Raw genomic sequence first — 19,251 nt, forward strand, 5'->3', positions numbered from 1 at the left:
GCGGAAGTAGATTGCCAAGTTCGGAAGGAGGTAACTTTAGCCGTCAGTTTCCTAAGCAGACCAGCAATTATGGGAGAACCCTGGCTGAGCCATCTTGCTTTCAGAAACAGATTGCCAAGTTACTGTGAGGATTAGGTAGGGTAGTACTTTGACCGTCAGTTTCTTAAGCCGACCAGCAATTATGGGAGAACCCTGGCTGAGCCATCGAGCTTTCGGAAACAGATTGCCAAGTACTGGGTAAACCAAGGTAGTGAGGTAGGTAACCAAGAGATTGAGTAGGCAGGCCTCCGTAGAGGCAGAGAGGTTTGAAGGCAGAGGGATGGACAACTAGAGACTTCTTCGTGATAAGTTCCTGAACTGAGACGTACCTAACGAATTGCGTACTCCTCGTAGTCTGCACGTCTCTGAGGGGTTCAGGAGAGGGACGTTGTCCGACGAGAGAGGCCAAAACATGCGTTTTTAAGGGCCTCGGTCGGAGGTGCAAGCGGCACCAATTTACGGTCTGTGTGCAAAATAGTAACGTGTGCAAACGTTGCACGAGGACCGTAAGGTCAGAGGTTGAGCATGCGTGGAGATCTAAAAAGTACCTAGGGCGGAGCCCGAAGGGGACCCGTATCCTGAAAAGAAAGATTATTGGCTTTGCACACGGTTCGGGTGCACAAGGAGCTCGGAAGAGTTCCACTCTGAGGGGCGGAGACGCTAGCTATTGGAACGAGCCATGCCATTAACATCTAGATTGGCTAGAACAAGGTGCCTTGGGCGGAGCCAGGCAAAAGATAAGATTGTGTGTGTGCGCATGCGTGTGCATGTGATGTGTAGTCCTTGAATTTATGTGTGTGAGCCCCTTTCTCTGGAAGAATGAGGTTACATCGAGATATTACAGAGAATTGTACAAATAGTATCTTATACTATAAACATATATTAAAACAAAAGATTTCAAGTAATAAACTTGAAAGGTTTTATACATAATGAACTCAAGACCCTTCGACAGTTTATCTTACTTGTTTTAGACCAAAGACATACATATATATTTAATGCTTCGAAGAACGAAAAAGAATCTTCCTTTTAGAAGCAAAAATGACATTTAAAAAAGATACACAATCTATATGGGTTTCCTTAACAGTATTCTACCACTAATAATAATAATAATAATAATAATAATCTAACTTGTTAAAAGACTACATCAATATAGAAAAAGAACCAAGCTTCTGTATCGAACCAGAAGGGGAGAATGTTTATCTTAACTGCTGTTGACCTACAGGTCAGACAGGGGGAACTCGTGAAGGCAGACAGAATGTCTGGTTTCCAGCTAGGGAAAAAAAAGAACACTCAACACGAATTTGTATTTTTAAAGAAGTAAATGAATACGAATTCTGTTGCAGGTTTTAAAAATGAAAAAAAAAGAATATTTATTCGCAAAAAGAAATGGCGAATTTGCGGTCCCACTACAACTGGTTTGCTTGCTTGGGGTACTTGCTAGGGAGCCTAGTTTCCTTCCAGTTACACCTATGCTTTGGATAGGTTGTAACACTACTCACCAGACTAAATGGGAGTTGTGTTAGCAATGAAGAACGTTGAAAGAGGAGATTAGCCAATGGAGGCGGCTCAGTCTGTAAGAGCCTTCGCATCGTAACGCAAATAATGAAACAAGTAATTATAAAGCTCTGCCAATTCTCGTAAAATACTGTCAAACACAAAATTTGAGTTGCGTTTAAGCAAACCATTACGGAACGAGGCTCCAGGGACCCCAAAATGCACTGTCATTACTCGTATAACTTTCTTTTACTCTTCGCTCATGCCCAAGAAACCGATTTCTCTAGAGGCAACTGGTCCTACCTGGCAGGCCGTTCGTACTCTGCGGATGTAGATGGAGCGAAGGGTAATGTGCTCATTAGCTACTCGATTCTTGCTGCAGAGAGGAAAATTTGTGAAACATACTTTGACCTCACACCCGCCATCCCTCTTATAGAGGAACACTTCCCTTTGGTTTGGGGAAAGAAGTGAATTTCTTCGGCTATGTCGCCAATTTGTCATTCAGTCGTGTGATCTTGGCGAGTGAAGATCGTAGACTACCTAGAATGGTTAACCAGTCGGTGCATAGCGAAGCCCGTGAAATAATTAAATGTACCAATGCTGTCCGCATCCAACAAATGAAGGGTCTCGGCTACATCAACTTATCTCGCCTCTTTCGAGGGAGGCACGGGAAAGCACATACTATTGACAGCAGCACCATAAGGTTTTAACTCGAAATTAAAAAGCTCTATTTCCGGCAAGGAACTGAATTCCCCTTCACTAAACTGAATGAACTTAAAAACTTTTGAATATCAAAATATAAAAGTGTAAAAGGTAAACGGCTTGCAAGGCTTAGGCTTTCTATTGTTGAACTAGCCTTTAGATTTCTGTCTCCAAACTGATTGTTGAGCAATAGTGATTACGAAGTGAGGAAAGAAGCAGAGGCGGTATGCTTTCGTAAAAATTTTGCTTGACAATATCGGTGATCTAAATGTGGAAGAACACGGATGGTACGTTTACTTAAACATCGTATTTACAATAACATAGTGATCCAACGCGACCTTTAAGTGGATTAAAACAAGAAAACACATATATGTTCATATGTTTTTTCGTCTCGTTTGCAAGGCTTTGTAGGCAATCTCGTCTCGTCTCTAGTATCTAATACTTAATGATTCTTTCCAATTTCATTTCCATTTTCAAAAACTTCTGGTCTCGTCTCGTCTCGTACTCAACACTAATTTTCTTATATAGTTGTAAACACAGAACTCCAGACAAAATGAAAAGAATAGTTTTGAATTTAAAAAAAGAGTCCTGCAAATACCAGAGACGGATCCAGGTTAAACATTTTAGGCGGGCAGTACGGTAGTTAGAATTGTTTGAGGGGGATGGAATCGCTTTCACAAATGTTGAAAAAAATCAAGAGCACAAATTCTGCCATTGAATAGGATGATAGGGAACTATTATTAACTTTTCAAAGCAGCAGCAACGAAATCTTTGATAGTACAAATATAGTTGTTTACTCAATGCTAACATCGTACTATGTGTATTTTTTTTTTTTTTTGTTTCTACATGCAAATTACAATTTAAATATGTTATTTTTACCGGTATGCCATACCGGCCGATTTTCTAACTTTCGGATGCATTACCGGCTCACTTTAAGCACTGGCTTCAATCATAAGAAATAATATTTGTACAGTTTGTACATTTACACAAATTAAAGTTCGGTAGCTCTAAAAGAAAGTTCTCTTTTGTCTCGGTCATGTAACTACTTTTAGGGTTTACTGAATTGACGCTGATACCCCATATTTATTTATTTATTTTTACTCCATTGCTTTATATAGGGAATTAGTTTTGTTTTCTTTGAAGTGAACTGGAATTTTAATGATTTCTTCAAGTCAAGTTAAATACCCCAGTGGCGGATCTACTAGGTAAAAAAAAAAAAAAAAAAAAAAAAGGGAGGTTATCCAGAACCCAAACGATGATAGGTAGTCTCTATCATGGGTTACTATAAATTTATATAAACTTTCGAAAATATATAAACAATAACTTAAATTACTTTTGTCACTCAAACAACTGGGGGTCCTAGGCCCCCGGTCCCGGGTTAGATCCGCCACTGAAATGTTCCTTCTTCCAAGTCAATTCGCCTGAATTTAATACTAGATAAAATAAGTTAGAAAATTAATGAAGATTTCGGGGGGAACCAATGATAACCCTCAGTTTAAAACCAAGTTAGTTAGTTACTGAAAAAAAAAATGATAACACTCTTGTGAGCTGAAATGTCAAAGAGTTCAACTTTGAAACAACAGTATATTCAGAATGCTATTTTTTCTATCTTGAATTGTTTCCGCAATTCAGATCACATGAGTATTATTATTGTTTTTTCTGTTAACTAACTCACTCGGTTTTAAAATAAAGGTTATTGTTTCCCCCCCATATTCCTTCAAATATTAAAATTACATGCTATAACATCTTTCGTTTTCACAATGAAAGAGACATTTGAATAAATTTGAAAAATAAATCAGTAAAAATAAAACCATGAAAATTCCAGCTAATTTCAAAGAATACAGAAGGATAATTCCAAATATATATAATTGGACGCAGAAGTAAAGATGGTACAATTATTTAATCCGTTAGCAACTAAATGGGATTCCAACTGATCTCGAGAGCCCCTAATTCTAATTCCACGAGGCTAAGTCGTTTACATACTACGTTCAGTCCTGTAGGATCAGCGTTACCAAAAGTACCAGTTGTGTGGGATTGGCACCAGGTTTTGAATTCATTGTCCTTATGTTCCGACAAGATTCGTTCTGGGTGATCAGATGTCCTTTTTTTTTTTTGTTTTTGTTTGTTTGTTCGTTTGTTTGTTCCAAGCTATGTGAAGATGGTAATATTAGCAGTCGAAAAATTATTTCCAGACAGGCAGGAATTCAGTCTACACCCAGAAAATCGATTCTGAACTCGGATCGGCATTTGTTATTCCAATACTCCTGCCTCTTCTCACAATCCAACAATGAATTATTGGCAGACTGCATACAGGTTTAAAAAAAAAAAAAAATAGGCTTTAGCGTCCGAGCACTGTTTGCAGGTAAGGCATAAAGAAAGAAGTGTAGTGTTCTTTTGGTGGCCAAGTAGCCAACGCGCGAGCTGTCTAAGCGTATTCGCAGATTCAGTTTCCTGTGGGGGGTACTTTGTTTAGAACCCATGTTAGCAATAGATCACATCTACTAAAGCCTCTGTGCTAGAAAGAAACTTTAAATCATAAGTAAGCAATCTCTGAAATTTGGAGGAATAGTGATAGAGTGCTCACCTTTCGTACAATGAGTCCTGATTTCAGTTCCCGATATTTTAACGGGTGTCCCGATTTCAGAATATAAATGATGGTAGTCTTAAAAACTGCTGCCACTGGAGACGTTGACTGGTACTGTTTGTCTCAAAATGTATTTTAATTGAATATTATCCGAAAATTTCGCGACACTCCGGTTGAGAGCCACTGTCTTAGTGACTGGAACTTAATAATAATTTGTTAGCTTTTACAGCAGATATAATGTTAGTTTTATTTTTTAAAGTGAGTTTCTCATATAATTAAATCCAGTACGGGATCTAGCTCGGGGCCTGTGGACCTAGGCCAAGCAGTTTTTTTTTGTTTTTTTTTTTTTTTTTTTGAGTGTCAAAAATAATATTATTTATATATATTTTTAAAGTTTATAACAAACTTATGATATACGTATCATAGTGTGGGTTCTGGCTGCCCTCCTCCCCCTAGTTTTTACTTTCTAGATCCGCCACTGATTAAATCACCATATTTTCCAAAGAATTGGATTTTTAAAAATAGTGAAATGTAAAATTTAGTATTATAGCAATTTTTTCAAGCGTTTATTTGTGCACGCATTTCCTATTTCAAATTCAGTTTGTAAGAGAAAATTTCGTGTAGTGGCTTAATATTGTATTTACAAGAAAAAAGAGTAAATAAATAAATAAAATGAAAGAAAAAATAAATTTTCAAAAATCGGAATTCAGTTTTTGTCATGTTTTTCACGATTGCACTATCATTGGTTACATAGCTCCCATTAATGAACGAGTTTTACGTCCATTTTTATAGCACCAAGGCTACATGAGACGTGGGCTATTTTCTCGTAATCTCAATGGATAATCCCGTTTAAAGGACAATATTATTAATGAAACTGTCAGCTGTTTTAATGAGATGTTAAGTGGTGATATCGTTAACTGTTTGTAAATGTTTTCAGTACAGTGGCGTTCACAAGGGAAGTTTCAGGATTTAATACCCACTTCTTGAGCAATATATTGTGAAAAAATAACTTGTACTATATCAACATAAAGGCTATGTGTAAAAATAACGATTGCGTTGGATTGATATGAGAATAAGTGCTTGAACCCACCTTGATGAAATTCTGTGTACGCCACTGGTTGAGTGTATTTATAGGGCTATCAGTGAATTTTATTTTACATAGACTCATTGCACAGTAGTTTCAGCGAAGAACAATTTAGTTATGTGTTAGCAACAGTAGCGTTATTGAAGATTTTCTTGAGGGGGGGCAAGATCCTCTACTTATACAAGAATTTCACGTTTTTATTAGTATGTTATTAGTACAATTGATTAAAACACATGTATTTCTCAAACTCAAGGGGGCAATTGTCTCCTCCTACCCTCCCCAAATGACGCTCCTGGTTTGCAATGTGAAGACCTAAAACAAAATTAACGAAAATGATTAGTTCGTTTATATAGCTTAATCCAGTGGTTCTCAACCTTTTTTGATTGATGACACACGTTACTGAACATCCAGGACATGCGACACGCTTGATATTTTTGTTATAAATAATAATAATAATAATAATAATAATAATAATAATAGTGAAACCAAATAGCTTTTATAATGATTCTATATAGTACCGAGCATTATTTCTACCGCTGGAGGTGTTCACTGGTACGGTCTGTCTCGATTTTAACTAATTATTATTAAATCCTTCATGATTTTTAAATTCTTAAAATTTCGCTACACACTTTAGTGGAGTGCGTGACACACCAGTCTGTCGCGAGACATCGGTTGAAAACCACTGGCTTAATCTGTGAACAAAATATAGCTCTAAATAAATATCGTATAATTAACATCCCTAGTTGTTAAATTTAATAGATAAAAAAAAATAGGGTCTACTACGAGCAAGAAAGTTTGATACTGGGGTAAGATGATAGTATTTGTTTCCCTTTCATATTGAAATAGTACATTACGTTATAAATTTTAAACATAACCACTGGAGAGCGGAGTAAGGAAATGTGACCAGACTATTGCGTATAGTTTCCCGTCATGACAGGACACAAAGGCTATTTCTCTGTATATGTATGTCTTTTTCTTCATCTTTCCTACTGCATGTACCCTGTGCTCCTATCATTTCTTTTGAACGATTGTAATTCTCCCTCTCGGATAAAAGCAACTTGGAAAGGAACGAAATCTCTCAGTGTGTAGTGTCCAACAAACTTCGCGGGAAGTAATTTTCGCGGACTTCACCTAAAATCTCACTGTTTTGGTGAAAAATAGGACTAATGCGCAGTGTTTCATTTAGTGCTAGGTACTCCCAAGTAATATTGTAAATAATAGTATTCAGTTGCAGAAAGTGATCGCCCATATAGTAAATCGAACCAGAAGTAAGTGAGGGGAAAAGTATTCTACGATCATTTAAAAAACGGAGCGGAATGTGTGTGTATTTGTTCCCCCCGCACTTCAATCCATCGTTTTGTAGATGCTGGATTTTAATCCAGTGTTTCAGGCAGAAAGAGGAGCCTCTCTCTATATACGAGGGAACGTAACGCGCGTAGGAAATTAGAACCAGTGAAATAAACATGTATTTCGCATCGAAAACGCTTGCATTCGTAATTTCCGCTTTGGAGAAAATTCAGTCTGGAATTCCTGCTGTATATGACGTATGTTAGTATTTTGGATCGACTGGAACAGTAGTCGTATCTGTTTGTGAGAGGCTATGTTGATTCAAACATAAAAAATTTCACGCAGTCATTTGTATGGTTGTGGATAGCGCAAGCACAGCAGCTTGGATTGTGATTTTTTTTTTTTTTTTTTTTTTAGATGCTTATCGATTGGTTGTCGCAGGAAAGAAAAGTACCAAAAAAAATAGTATTGCGAATACAGTTATATGGCATGACAGGAGAAGGGGGGAAAGCAATGATAGCATTGTGTCGTGGTTTGTTAGGTACGTTATTTTTTTCCCTAACAGGTGGGTTCCGTAATTTTATTGGTTAGTTGAGAATTTCAGCATATCGCTTCGGGGCTTGAAAGTAAAGTGGGGGAAGGAGGCAGAACCACGATATATAAAAGGAAAGGAACTGTTATACGGTGTTGTCACTTTTTTTTTTCATATACTGAACATCTTGTTATGCATTCGTTATTATTTTTCTTTTCTTAGCTTCACTCGTATGTTACTAAAACCATGAGTATGTAAAATATTACAAAAATTATGTTGTTATTGTCATGTAGTGCGCATCTGTGAATATGTAATTAAGTAGATGTGGCAACACAGCATGAGGAGGTAGAAATGGCAGTGTAGAGGCTGCATGGAGGGAGTTCACATGCGCTGCGCGCTCGTTTTAGACAAGAGACGGGAGAGAGTGGCGACGATAACCAAGTGAACGTTGTTATTAGTGCCAGGGCCTTGCGGGGTGGGGTAAAGGGGGAAGATGAGTCCCAGCCTGCCTCTAAACCTGTGTTGTGCTTGGAGGGTTTTTTGGTCTGGTTGACGCACACAGGAAAAGCGGCAGGAGAGGGAAGGCAAGTTTTACCGATGTAATAAAGTCCAATAGAATTCGGGTACACTCGGCCTTTTTCGGGTTAGATCGCTAGTTCCAGTTGGTGAGGTTGCAATGTTGCCAAATATGCCTCAAGATTGATTCGTCATGTAGCCTGCGGAGTTGTGGGGGACGTTTTTGTTCGAGGTGAAAGCCGAGCTTGACAAACGAGTGGTTCTGCTGTAGGTGTATTTGAGCTGCAGAGTGAAGAAATGAATTTATAGAAACGAAATATTCCTTTTAGATAATGTTAAGATTCAAAATTTTATGTATGTATATTTTATAGCTATATGCTACTATTTTATATACGAGGGACGTTCAAGTAAAAAAAAAAAAAAAAAAAGTGAAGTAGTGGAGGTTGCAATTTGCGTTTATTTTTCCATATAATCTCCTGCTACAGTTACACATTTATCTCTGCGTATCAAAGTTGTGCCTACTTTATAGATAAACGCAAATGAACCAGGGTTGAAAAAAAACATGTTTTTTTTGTTTAAAACGTTTTAAACGTTTAAAACAAAGTACTTTGTTTTAAACAAAAAAAACATGTTTAAAATGTTTATTTTGTTTAAAACAATAATCTAAATAGGCATATATATTACATTTTTACACTCTTAGGTACTGCTTGCCATCTATATTCAACCGCTAGATCAAATTTCGGGAATTTCCCTAATCTCGATCCGCCCAAATGTTCAATTCCGGAGAAAGAAATCGGGATTTTCCCGATCTCCGCTTACAGAATTTGTAGTTTAGTTTCTTTGTGTTACGTTCTACTGGTCGTCTGCATTCTTAATCTTTAAACTCCCATTGACGCAACTGCTGTGTCAGGGCTTTAAACCTCAATGGCTCAGTCTTAAACCTCAAATTAAGGCTGGAAGATGGTTTTGATACCATCCTGAAAGATGGTGTGCATTTTATGTATGTGGGAGAAGGGTAAATATCGTGATTTTTTTTTTTGTTTTGTTTTGTTTTGTTTTTTCAACAGTGTTTTGGGGACCATTCCCCCTCTTGGAGGATAGATCAAGGTGACCAGAACTTTTACTTTCAAAAACGGGACGCATAGTTATTGGCGACGGGGAGGGGGGCATTCCACATTGCATTTTGGGACTGAGCAGTGTTTTTAATTTACAAAATACGCAAGTTAAAATGATAACACAGCGTTTCTAACTTAAGTACTACTCAAAGCACAAAACACTCAATTCCCATTTGAACATTCAGAGGCTCCAGACACAGCTGAACCTTCCCAATGAGTGTTGGTACGGAAGAGTGTAGAATTTACATTGACCATTTATATTTTGAATAATAGTTACGGGACACCTGGGTCATTTTTGCTTAAAAACGGGACATTTAGGCGTCCCGTTTGAGAATCAGAAAAAATCGGGACAACAGTTGAAAATAAGGGACTGTCCCGGCTAAAACGGGACGTCTGGTCACCTTGGGATAGATTCATAAAACTTGTTACGTGAAGCAATGAAGTAGGTTACTACATGGTAATATCGTGTATTTGTACTTCTTGCTTATATGGGGGAGCAGGGAGGGGGCAAAGTTAGCCAATTTTTGGTGTTTAAGTTTTTCGACGTAAATTACATTTATTTTTACAACAAACATCAATAGCTCAGTCCTTAAATAATCTGGAAAGATGATTTGGTACCAAAGTATTTTCGAGGGATAAAGCTTTCCGTCAGTTGCATTTTATGTATATAGGGGGTACGTATGTACGGCCGAGAGAGGGAGGATGAAGTTTTTTTTCATCAGGTTTTGGCGAATATTCCTCTCCCCTTTGTGGTACATCCATAAAAATTGGTATGTGAAACAATGAAGTAGTCCCCTACATGATAGTAACATGTATGTGTACTTGTTGTTTATAGAGGAAGAGGGGGTCAAATTTGATTAATTTACATTTATTTTCGGGACGGTCCCATATAACACAAGATATATTTCACTAAAGTGGTCTAGAAGCATAATTCTTGTTCGTATACATGATGTGTGCAGCAAAAATGATTTGCATATGGACATGGTACTATAGTGGGTGAGGGAAGAGAATGTCTAATTCAATGAATGTTTTTCTGCGCATATTTTTTTTAAATATTTCCTACATAAAACGAATTCATTACGCAATGACAGCAATGGCTACCATTTCTTATATTATTGTCACAAGTATGTGGCCTACACATTAGCATCATTTTGTCAGCGCAGGTGACTGCAAGAGTTGCCAGGGCCCCGCAAAGTCAATATTTTCATATTTTTAATGATTTTTAATGCCTGTTCTTTTTCTACGAATACGGCGGGAATATCACGAATGATACCTTGTTGGAATTTGTGGTCTATAAGCTTTCCAATGGTGTATAACTCATGACTCTGTGATATTTAGAGGGTCACCAGAGCCCCTAACGTGAGAGTCTACCATTTTGTTAAAATCCCTGGCGGGTGTCTAGAGTTAATTGTGTTGTTATGCCGTAGACACTACTCATTATTAGCTACCCATGTTGCAGATAGAGATGTATCTTGAAAACTGTTTAGTTAAAATGTTATTTGCTCCTTGTAGGCTAGTCACTGCTCTTTTCTACGAGTTGTATTGTATTTGTCAGAGCATTTCTTCTAGTTTATGACGAGAGTACTGTCATTATTATGGAAATGATAGTAATCAAAAAATACCCAAGTTTTGAATTTGTGAATTTGGATCTTCGAATAGTGTATAGTGTGTTTAACCTACGTTATTCTTGGAAATTAAGAAATGTTCAAATACTTCACTTGAATTTCTGTTGGTTTAGTTATACGCACACTGATGTGCAGAATTTCGTTCAGCAATTGCTGTTATAATAAGAATATAACTCTGTTTGTAATTTACTCCATGCACAAACCCTGCGGAGGATGGGTTGTTTGTTAGAAAATTAAATTAGCTTCTTCAATCTGATATTTTAGTTGTTTTAAACATGTCCAACCAGCGTCGAAAAAAAACACGTTTAAAACAATTTGTTTAAAACGTTTAAAACAAACTGAATAAAACAACACACCTTGTTTTAAACATGTTTTAAACACTTGTTTTAAACATTTTGTTTTAAACATATCAACCCTGAAATGAACCAACAACAGTTAAGTTACCTGTTTTTTGCTATTTAGCCTGTCCCCTAGACATATTTCCTTGTAGGTCAAATCAGGGAAGTAAAAGTGAGGGGGAACGCGGGGTGACCTCGTCCCACCACTTTCAAAATATATGTACGACGTCCTGCAGTTATTAAAAAAATTACAATGAGCAAAGATACGCAGGGCTACGGCGTGACGTCATGCCGCTACCTTTTCATTTCCACTTTTACCCCAGAGTCAAATAATATTAAACTAGCCTTTCTAGAGTACAAAAATAAGATCGTACGCAAAAAAATCCCCGTTTCTCCAAGAAATTAGATCTGGCGTCGTCACTGTTCATAGGCATAGGGACTCCAGCTTCGATAATGGCTGATCGAAGGAAACAGGATATTTTCGATCGGAAGAACTTTAGAAGTTGAATAATTGTACATATTTTATCAAAATATTGATTATAATAGTAAATTATTTGTAATTATATAAACTGTTATATTTCAGTACCAGAAATTGGGCAGCTTAAATCATAAAGTTATTTCTTCTTGTAGGGCCTAAATTGATTTTTTTTTTTAACTAGCTCAGTTGTTATCTGGTTAGTTTAATATAAATGTGCAATAATTAAGCAGTGGTTGGTAAAAGAAGATGCATGCATTCATACTGGCACCTAAAACACTCTTAACGTACTCATGGTTTTTCGGAGCATGTGTGTTTCGTGTAACGATGTTAAACTGAAATTATATACTTTAAAAAAAAATACACATAGGCCTATATTCTAAAGGCTTATGGGGGTTAAGCTATACTCGAATAACGTATAAACCTTGCTAGCATTTTTTATTTTTCTATACTTATTCCTGTACGTCAAGTTCATGAACATATATTGGCAAGAAGAGACTTGTGTGTTTATTTAAGAATATCTACGGAACATTTGCAACCGCATTTTTTCTGTTAACAATAAATAAATAAATAAATATTTTTTTAAAAAAAGAATTGCTGATAGATGACCGCAAAACGCAAACCAATATATAATACTTAAGTGTAAGCCTGGCCATAATTGAAGGAGAAAGCATTTCTTTGTGCTGCGTGAGATGATTTTAGTTAATGATTAATAGTCATAGGGAAAGTAAGATGTGCTTATAAGCACTCTAATAGTCGGAAGAGTGCATTTCATTCCGTGTAAAATTGCAAAATTTGTGAGTATCCCCCCATATCTTCCTCATTCAGTTAACTTCGGTTATAGATGTACTGTATTTCATTACTCATGTTGAATATTCTTGCAGTATTGGAGCTTGTCGTACGTACCATGTGGAAAATTTTACTGTCCCATAACGTCTAGGTAACACTTTCACATTTCATCTTGTGATTTAAGAATGGAGCATTTTCCACAGTTGTGGCTATTTTGAGTTTTGTGTGTTGGGAAACTTGTGTTGTGTGAGAAACAGAGAAGACGGCGATTACACGTCGTTTCTCGTCACATCTGTAATTAAACGATCAGCTACGCTCTCGTGTTTTTTGTTCTTTTCGTGTAGCAGAACGAAGTTTCATTTGAAGTGTAGGGAAGCTTGGAGGAGAGTCGTTTTCATTCACTGAATGGAGTAAACAGAAGTGTATATGTATATATATAAACTTTACCAAATTAAATATTCTCATGAAGATATCTCAATCTTTCCTATAGCATTTTTTAACGCGTTTTGAAGTGTCACTGTTTTTAATTGAGAAATTGATTAGACACGTGGTCACATTTTCATTTCTAAGTGGACCACGCTTCATGGGTTTATGGCTTATTGTGAAGTTAATTTAAATAACATGCCTAAAGAACATCATTGTGAAACTAACTTTCTGTTTGAGTAAACTTGCAAACAAATCAGTTTTGTTGTTTAAATCGAATATGAAAGTTACATGGTACGTGAAGTAAACAACTGATAAAATTATTTAGATGAGCTTTTCTAATTAGTAATTTCATTAAGACATGCAGCTAAACAACAAGATAAAATCCATTTTGCGTTCTGTGTGTAGAAAAAAATATTGTCGGTGATTTTGTGCTGTTCTTGTATTGTCCGTGTCGTGCGTGCGTACCGTAACCTGGCAGCGTCGCGTTGCCATGGTTATATGTATTACCAACCGGAAGATTACGGGGCTTCCGTTGGCGGACTTTTTTTTTTTTTTTTTCTCAGGAGTGGAAAAGTCCGATACATACGAGCGGGTAGATCAGTGGTTCCCAGCCTGGGGAGCACACCCCCTTACGGGCATGAAGAGCTAACAAGGGGGCGCAAGGTTACGAATGCTGTAACAAAGAGTTGGTAAATTATTTTTTTACCAATTCTTGCTCGTTGAAATTTCGTTTCAAAGAAAGAGAGAGAGTAGTGAAAAGAAGCAGTCGTACGGTATTGTCTTGCTGGACAGTTTTTGTAGTGACTTTCATCTGACTGGGATACAGTTATGATCATAAGGTGAATATGGACAACGACAGGGGAAAGCGAAGACATAGGAAACAAAAATCACTTGCAGGCTTATCTATACAGTCGAGTTGAGTTGATGTTAACGTCATGTTCAGTAGCGAGGCTATATGAGATGTGAACCCACCGATTAACGTAGAATCCGAACCACATGAACCTCCGCCAGTAATTTTACGCGGGTCTTCCACGCCAAAAGACGCGTACGCTAACCGCTTATCAATACAATCGAATCAGCCGCAAATGAAATAAAAGAAGCATTTTAGTCTACATGGAGTTAAAAGTAGTTTGACACAATTGAAGTATTATTGGCTGGTGAGATCTCTAGGGACGGACAAAGTGCCCATAATTTAGATTATTTAATGAGATCTGAAAGACGAATAACTGTGTGGACTATACAGCAAATTATTGATAAAAGTGACAATGGAAGAGTTAGTAGAATGAAAATGAAATAGGAAACAGGAAAAGCCACGAGAAAACCCACAGCCACGATACTGTCCACTACAAATTCAGTCGACCTGAGATCGAACCAAGGACCCGAGGTGGCTCCGCCACTGACCTACCATCTCCCTTCCCCACTGCTTCGGTTTAAGATATTAATAGATGGATTTTAAAAAAAAGAATGGTACAATCGTTACGTTAAAGGCGGTTTCTGCTGAATATAGATTCCGTTTAAAATACGTTTCACTGTATATAAACAAAGCAAGTTCTGAAGAAGCATGACTTTTTGCCTAGCCTCTTTGTTCCGTCAAAAGTTTGGTTTGATCTTGTTAATAAACAAATAACTTAGCGTATGAGTGGGAGGAGAGAAAAAGAAAATAAAAAAGTATGGCTAGAACGACGAACGAATGATATGGTCTGCGATGAATTGAATCCCGACCGGGTGGCCTCTGTCCCTTCAGCCTATTGATCAATGACGTCACACACAGGCATCTTTTCTGTTGTGCTTTGACACCTCAGGCTCTCTGTTCCTGATATCCCCATGGCAACACGCGATTGGTGAAGCGGGGTAAAGGCAGGGGAGCCGTATCATCAATGGTTGTGTGTTATGTACACGAGAGCTTTGTTCTTTTTCTTCTTCTTCTTCTGATTATTTCTCTAGTCCTCTGTGTTTGTTCTGTGGTGATACCAAACATATCTCTTGTCCATGGACCGTTGTTAAGGGCGAACCTGAACTTCCATCTTCCATTTTACAGCTACAAAGAAATCTTTTATATGAAAGTTCTGTCACATTGAATAATTTTCCTTTTCACTGTTATTCGAGTAATTATTCAAATTCATCAAAAATATGATTATTCGATTTGTATAGATTGATATTTACTGGTATTTCTGAACAGCGGTGTGCATAAAGGGAGGAATAACTGTATCATGTTTTGTATTGATAGACGGAATAGATACTGTATGAGGGGAAAAGCTTGTATACCAATACACGTTTTCCACTCATACCTATTCCGTCTATCAAAACAAAACTTGGTACAAATATTTCTTATCCCCTATAGTATTTTTCGATATATATTTGGATTGTGTGCTTTTACCTGTGGCCACTCCAGAAGGATTCAAAAGTTGATGGAGGTGGGGTGGGGTGGATTTTTAAAGGGAATTTTCTCGACATCCTCTCAATTTTTCCTGTTCAGGTACATTATAGGCCCCATAGCACCTCTAGAAAGCTTGTTTCATGCTGAAGAGAATGAACTGTAAACCATGACTTTTCAATGAACAGTGTTGATACAATAGCTATTTCACTGCGAGTCTACGATTTTCTTTATATTAACAAGGTTAATGGGCCCCAAGGACTTACTCCGTTGTCCATGGCACCTAATTTTTTGTGCATGAACATATCTTTGTTTTTCGAATGGGCTATATATAATATTTGCGCATGACGATTAAAACCTGCACCAAGGATTGAACCTGACGCCACTCTCTCAGATAGCAGTCCTGTTAGTTTGAGTTTAAAGACGTATCAAAAATGAAACGAAATTAAGGTTTTATGCCCCACGGTTATGCCAGTGAGGCTAAAGAAGACGGTAAAGATGAGAAACCCTAGAAAACTCACGCACACGGTGTTTGTCCACCACAAAGTTCAGCGAGCTGGGATCTTGGTGCGAGCTGGGAGTGAACCAAGAACCCCATGTACCAGAGGTGATCGCTCTAAAGCCACCGTGGTCCCCAGATGTGTCAAAAGAAATGACAATTTGGTACTTTATGATGTCAGTGCTGAAGAATGTTACAGGCATAATACTGTTCTTGTATACTTGGGTATGTAATCCTAATTCCTAAATTAACCCAAAAGCCCAACTATTTAGATTTAATTTTCTCTGTACCCTTATGAACCACAAAGGAAAGGATCTGGCAACCCTAGCCTTGCTCTTGGACTTAGTAATCACACTTTGTTCTGTATTTAGTACAGCCTTCCAGCCTCATATGTTAGAAAGGGTAAATGGTTTGCTACAGAGATAAAGCCCCTTTCCAGGACTGAAGCTATATAAGACGGGATCTCTGTTGCCTAAAGTGAGATCCGGGACACTTATTTGGATTTATATTCAAGTCAAGTACATCTACCGAGAATCAAACCACTCAACCAGGAGAGGACTACGAAAGCTTGATCACATCCTAATAAAAAGTGACTTGCAAATGTCCATGTGAATGTGACGTAAGTTTGATTTCAATTAATATAATGTTATTGTGGCTAAAGATGGAAGACCTTTCGAGATTTAGTTAAGCATGAAACGTAAAATCTTTACTTTACTGAGTACTTACGTGAATTATAGGTAAAATGAAAGACCTGAGACGTTCCTATGATCGAAATTTAAGAACGTTTGGAGTGTAGTAATGAATGAAATGAAAAAACGTTTTGGAATGTAGTTGTGAGTGGAATGAAAGATCTTTCGCGATATAGTTATGAGTGAAATGAAAGATCTTTTGGGATCGGGACAGGACGTTTGGGCGCCACCATTTGGGCGCGGACGTTTCGGCGCTGCCGTTTGGGCGCCGGACGTTTGGGCGCGAAGCCGTTTAGGCGCCAGAATTTGGGCGCGAGGTACATAGTAAAAATCACAATTTACGAAATATAAAGTAAGCTAGGCACTGAATACTAAGCGCGAATCAAGATATATACATATCCTTATCTATTTTCTATCTTATTTATTCATCTAAATTAAATAGTTTAATGCGTTTGTGGCATTTGTTGCCTAACCTCGTCATGGATTGATTTTTCGCTTGTTCACGATTCTTGTACTTCTGATCTAATGTTGATCTAATTTTTGTATTATATAAGAAAGCTAGGAAATGAAGGAATCAGACGAAATGTTATTAATTTTCTTAATGTTAATTAAAACATATTGATTTAATTTTTGTATTTTTTAAAAAAGTTAATAATTACATACTTATGAATATTAAAATTTGCTTTATTTCGTATTACGTTTGCCAAACTCTTCCTTAAGTCCAATAAAGAACTACCAATAAAAGATTTCCACGCACTTGAGTTGAGAGATGTGGCCCTGCGTAGCGTAGTCGCTAACGCTCTCGCCTTCGGTGCGAGCGGTCCCGGGTTCGATTCCCGGTGGGGGCACTCGGTCGAAAAAGTGTAACACGCTCTTTCAGGCCAGCCACCCTGAATGAGGTTTTCCTCATTCACACCAGGCAAATGCTGGGCTGGTACCTAATTTATAGGTCCAGGCCGCTTCCTTCCTTCCCCAATCCTTTCTTCCTTTGTTTTCCCCGGATAGTGTGCCCCCTCAAACGTTACGGGCTAAATGGCCTTACATGCCGAGAGCCCAGAAATCTAAAAATCCTAATCGAGTTGAGGGAAAGCTGTTAATACAGGGTGTCTAAGACATTGAGTTTAGGAACTGTAAGTATTTCTGGTATCACTTTTTTTATTAACATTCCAATATAAAAATCAAAACTTAACACACTTTTTTTTTTCGTCCCATTGTAAGCATTTAATCTGCACTAAAGAAAGTGGCGAAAGAAGAAAAAAAAAGAACGATTTCAAAGTGAAAAATAATAGTTAAGTGTACATATATTGGTCATTTAGCCACTAGAAATGTGTTTGACATTCACACTTATTGCATAACTACAGTAGAAGTCCTGCTTTAAGTTTTTTAATGGAATAGGCTCACTATGTACGTAATGCAGTCAATCATATCTAGTCTGGTCTACTTACCTTTGGCTTGAAAAGTTATCAAATAAAAAGCATACTTAACTTTGGTTGAAACTTAAATTTACAAAATGTAATTGTTAATTCAGTTTTTAGAATTTTCAAATTCCAGTATTTCTAGCATGTAAAACAAAATCCAGTATAATTCAAGGACTTCCACTACAGTAGACACCTTGTGATATCTTGATTCGAACTTAGTTCTCAGCGCCTAACATAATGACTTTTTAATTTAACTCGCGCCCAAACGTCTGGCGCCCAAATGGCTTCGCGCCCAAACGTCCAGTGTCCAAACGGCGGGGCCCAAACGTCCGCGCCCAAACGGCGGCGCCAAAACGTCACGTACCGTTTGGGATGTAGTTGTGAGTGGAATGAAAGATCTTTTGGGATGTAGTTGTGAGTGGAATGAAAGATCTTTTGGGATGTAGTTGTGAGTGGAATGAAAGATCTTTTGGGATGTAGTTGTGAGTGGAATGAAAGATCTTTTGGGATGTAGTTGTGAGTGGAATGAAAGATCTTTTGGGATGTAGTTGTGAGTGGAATGAAAGATCTTTTGGGATGTAGTTGTGAGTGGAATGAAAGATCTTATGGGATGTAGTTGTGAGTGGAATGAAAGATCTTTTGGGATGTAGTTGTGAATGGAATGAAAGATCTTTTGGGATGTAGTTGTGAGTGGAATGAAAGATCTTTTGGGATGTAGTTGTGAGTGGAATGAAAGAACCTTTAAGATGTAGTTATGAGTGAGTGAAATTAGGATTTTTTGGGGGTATAGTTATGAGTAAAACTAAAGATCTTTTGAGGCGTAGTTATCAGTGAAATGAGAGACTGGCTAATTAAAAAACACAATTGTACAAGAATCCAGAATAACAGATGAGGTTGCTCTTTTTCAGAGATAATCCAGATGCAGTATTTGCATACCATACGTATACACTTCACAATTAGAAAATTCGCACATGATGAAGTTCATGGGATTGAAGTCATGTGACTATATAATATCCATCTCATAGAACCCTTTCTCCCAATCTAATGTTTTGATTCCAGACTATATGTGTACACACCCTGTTTTTTATACTATCAAGAACAGGAAAATATGATATATATATTGTTAGAGTTTTAATATACGTCTACATGGTGTGGAATATTTAAACGAAGGCGTCAGATAGTTTTTCCGGTGAAATATATATAATATATACCCATGTATGTATTTAATTAGACTACGAGTTCTAGCCCCCCTTCCTTCCCGACAT

At 37.4% G+C, this 19,251-nt stretch overlaps 1 protein-coding gene and 1 non-coding gene across 8 annotated transcripts in view; both read left to right on the forward strand.

Moving 5' to 3' along the window:
• LOC145668849 (uncharacterized) overlaps nucleotides 1-19,251 on the forward strand; it is a 276,188-nt gene that overhangs the window by 104,428 nt on the left and 152,509 nt on the right. The gene's annotated exons all lie outside the window — the stretch shown is intronic.
• TRNAR-UCG (transfer RNA arginine (anticodon UCG)) lies at nucleotides 17,343-17,416 on the forward strand. The gene has a single exon. It is a non-coding gene; the product is annotated as a tRNA-Arg (tRNA).

This window comes from Thermobia domestica, chromosome 13, assembly GCF_964235325.1.
Source record: "Thermobia domestica chromosome 13, izTheDome1.hap1.1, whole genome shotgun sequence".
In the NCBI taxonomy this organism is placed as follows: Eukaryota; Metazoa; Arthropoda; class Insecta; order Zygentoma; family Lepismatidae; genus Thermobia; species Thermobia domestica.